Source organism: Bolinopsis microptera, chromosome 7 (genome assembly GCF_026151205.1).
Source record: "Bolinopsis microptera isolate Bmic1 chromosome 7, MBARI_Bmic_1.0, whole genome shotgun sequence".
Lineage (NCBI taxonomy): Eukaryota > Metazoa > Ctenophora > Tentaculata > Lobata > Bolinopsidae > Bolinopsis > Bolinopsis microptera.
Genome location: NC_087078.1, coordinates 9,047,496 through 9,051,262, shown reverse-complemented (window position 1 = coordinate 9,051,262; position 3,767 = coordinate 9,047,496). Strand labels below are relative to the sequence as shown.

At 38.5% G+C, this 3,767-nt stretch overlaps 2 protein-coding genes across 2 annotated transcripts in view; one reads left to right on the top strand and one right to left on the bottom strand.

Moving 5' to 3' along the window:
• The window catches only part of LOC134818229 (UDP-xylose and UDP-N-acetylglucosamine transporter-like), an 81,359-nt gene that overhangs the window by 41,637 nt on the left and 35,955 nt on the right, over positions 1 to 3,767 (bottom strand). The window lies entirely within an intron of this gene.
• LOC134818224 (mRNA (2'-O-methyladenosine-N(6)-)-methyltransferase-like) overlaps positions 1 to 3,767 on the top strand; it is a 99,572-nt gene that overhangs the window by 65,371 nt on the left and 30,434 nt on the right. The window lies entirely within an intron of this gene.

Sequence of the window (3,767 nt, the reverse complement as noted above, 5' to 3'; positions counted from 1 at the left end):
ATTACAATCGTGATAGTAAAAACAGTAACATCGTCGTATAAATTAAATTATTATGGAATGCATAATTCCAGCAAATGCTGATCAGTTATCTAGAGTAGTGGAGAAAGTGTAAAATGTGGTATGGACGAGTAAGTCTTAGCTTAATGGGATGGTAGATTGCAGTTTGACTTTTGAGTGAGTCAAAAAACGTTGCTACACGTTGTATACCTCTCGCGCGCGCTCAAAAGGGGTTACAGCGTGTGTCAAAAAAAACGATGCGACGATTGTGAAAATTTCTGGGAACAGAGCATATAATACGACGATGTTCGTTGATTGACAATGTCAACCCTTCCAGATCGTTGCTTTGTAAAGCAACGATTTAGTCAACGATTTAGTCAATGCGAAACAAAGAATGCTAGTTTGCGCGGCGCGCCGAAGTCCTCCATGAACGATGTTCGTATTTTATTTTTCACATAGAAAAACAAAATTTTAGTTAAATAAAGAAATGCAATTGGCAAAGCACAATCGTAACTCATGAGTTATAATTTCTGGTTGTTTTATTTTTAAATGGTAAGATGGATTTATTTCAATTAAATTAATTTATTAAATGTTAAAATAATTTGTACCTCATGATCGAGATAATCTACTTTGTAGAACTAAAAAAACTCGTTGTCAACTTTTTCCATCCAGGAAACCAGTAAAATTGCTTTATCCAGGTCCCTTGCGCTTACAGTGGCGCGCGCCTGCAGTGGCGCGAAAGCACATGGTTAGGTGAACCAGTAAAATACTTTTAACCCTACTAGACTGAGTAGGGTATAATAGTATCCAAAAGTTAAAAAATATCGCGAATCGCGATCGACATCCGATCCGATTTTCAGCAAAATATTCGTTTCGTAAAACTAATAATTTAAAATTAGCTTAGCTTCTGTGGAGCTCAATTTGGGACATAACAATTAAATTAAAGTTTATAATTATTTCAAAAAGTCTTATTTTGGGCTAATAAATAAAAGTTTTTAACTTTACGAATTTTTGTTCTCTGATTGGCTAAATTGTGTCACGTGCTGCTTGCACATTGACACGCGTCACGCGTGCAATCAGTATTGTACTCAATAAAATTTGACTGTAAAGTTGAAATGAAATATTTTACGTGCCGCGCATATTTTTAGTGTTTAGAATTTCAAATGATTTATACCGTATTGTGAAAATCGAGCGCTACATAAATTAAACAACGGAAACTTTCACGGATACCATAGCATATACAACACAGTTATATTTACAAAAAGTTGTTGTTATGAAACATGTTTAAATGGTATAACGACAGTCGGCGGTGTTTTTTTAAAACACCATATTTTTGGACTACCAAAATTGAGGTTACCATCATTATTTTCCCCAAATTATTTTGCACGTATTTTCCTTAATTGTGACTTTATCGATTTACTGTTTACTTATCAAGGAAGCAACCTCAAAAGCCGGTTGGTTAAGGTGAAAGACATAGCAAGCTCTGTCACTACGTTATTGGCCATGGCGGTGACATTTTGGGAGTATTGGAAGATAACAAACTCTGTCGGTCTCTTATACCCTTTTTTTAGAGAGGCTGGACCTGGGTGGCCCACGAGAGGATAGAAGTGTCAACTGGGTGTGAAAGAGAAAGGTGAACTAAGACGATGTGTGAGTAGTTGCAATGTCACACCAGTCTGGTCCAGCTCCTCCTCCAAAGCATTTGGTGTGGTTTGCGAAGTTGACAATAGTGGAGATGTGTTGGTTGTCGAATATGGAGATGTGTTGGAGATGTGTTGGTTGTCGATATAAACAGTCTAGATCTTAACTTGGAGCCACAAGGCCAAGGGTAATTTTTGATTGTTAAGGGAATTTTTTGAATTCTTTAAGGGTTGATTTTATATAGGGTCATTGCTATATTATGTGTATACTAGTGTAACCCGGCCTACGGCCGGGATTTCACTGCCGCAGTTAAAAAGGGTAGGAGTAATTACCCGCTGAGTCAAAACCCGCATTAGGTGACCCAATAGTTTCTTAAACAATAATCTCATAATCAGTTATTTCTTGTGGATAATTTAATCATTATTAGGCACCACATTCCATGATCATAAGGTCTGAACACCGAGTATTACACCTCATCACTCCCGTCCTGAACCGCTTTCTATTTTTATTTAAATCGTTATAGAAATTAACCCTTGTTAACTCCGCACCACACCCGCATATTATATTTGAAAACACGCATAACATTGTCGTATGAACTCTCTCTCTCTCTCTCTCTGCAGTCCAAACAGACCCCAAACACTAACAGTACTCCCTCCCCTAATAAGCTTAAGGTATAACATTACAGCAAATCTTCCGGGCTAATCCAATTATGACGCTACTTAAATGCAGCAGATAACATATTACACAGTAATGAGAGAGAGCGAGAGAAAGAGAGAGCAGGCCCCGTAACTCTTGCCGTTCTGCTCAAGCAACTTTATGTAACATTTGTGGTACAAAACCATCAATAAAACCACTAACCACCGGCCGATTTTTTTAAAAATTTCCTATGGGCTTCATCAGAGTTTTGTCGACACTATACCGAAAAAATCAGTCCCGTAACTCTTACCGTTTTTTTTGTATAACCGACCGGAAATTACACACGGACAGACAGACAGACAGACACACACACACACACATTCTGGTGTTATTAAGGTGATTGTTTGAATAATTTTATTAATTTATATACATATATAAAGTTGGTTGTCGAATATGTCATTGACGGAGAGTTTGTAGCGCGATGCGTTACTGTGCCGCGCCGCGCACTCAATGAGGCTTCTCACAGAGATCGGCGAGATGCGCTACTGTGCCGCGCTGAGCTGCCATGAATTGACATCGTCAATTAAACGGAGAGGTAATAGTCCTGGAAATATTGACCTCTTATTTGGGCAATAGCCGGACACTGTCCTAGAAAGTGTGACACAGTTTTCTCTCCGTTGCCGCACACAGGACAAGCACTGGTGCTTGATTTGCGGATGGTGTGTAGGTGTTTATTTAAACCACAATGATGAGGTGCACTGCAGTTCTGTAAGTTTGTCTGTTGTTGCTGAGTGTAGTGTTAAGATTTTTGATGATGTTGATGTGTTTGTGATACCCTTTGGAAGATTATAAGTTAAGTTGAGGCTAACTTTCCAAGGCTCTGGAGAAATTGTTTACAAAATGAAACATCTGATCTGAGAAGATTTTTGTATTTAATTTTCTCAAATATCGGGTTTCTTTTTGTAAAATTAAAAGAGATGAAAAATCCCCAAATACCACGATTTATTTAACTGTACACTCGATCTTTGGGATTTTTCTAAAAGGGCCCCGACAGTTGAAACCAACTCGAATGGATGCATGTTTGGACGTTGATTCCAAATCACCCCCGGCCCCCATGACATAGGGTTAAAATGCTCCCCTGGCGGGATATTGGCGAAAAACTGTTACAATCACGTGATATGACCGTACATGGAAGTTGGTCTAATTTCTTGTAAGGGTTAGGGTTTCAGCATATACTTTTGTCAGGAAAAATTTAGCAAGGAGCGGCCCACAGGTACATTTTGCCACTGCCAGTCATACTGCAGAAGGAGTGATAGTTGACAAGGCAAAGGGACACTCTTGGTATTAGCTTTTGCACTGCAACTATGTTGTGGGTGTTATGGATTAAAGAAGGACAGCTTCAAGAGATAGTAATGTGATGGTGTGACTGGATGATTTTAGGGAAGAACTGTTGTTTATTAATTATTTAATGCTATATAAGGATGTGTTAGCTA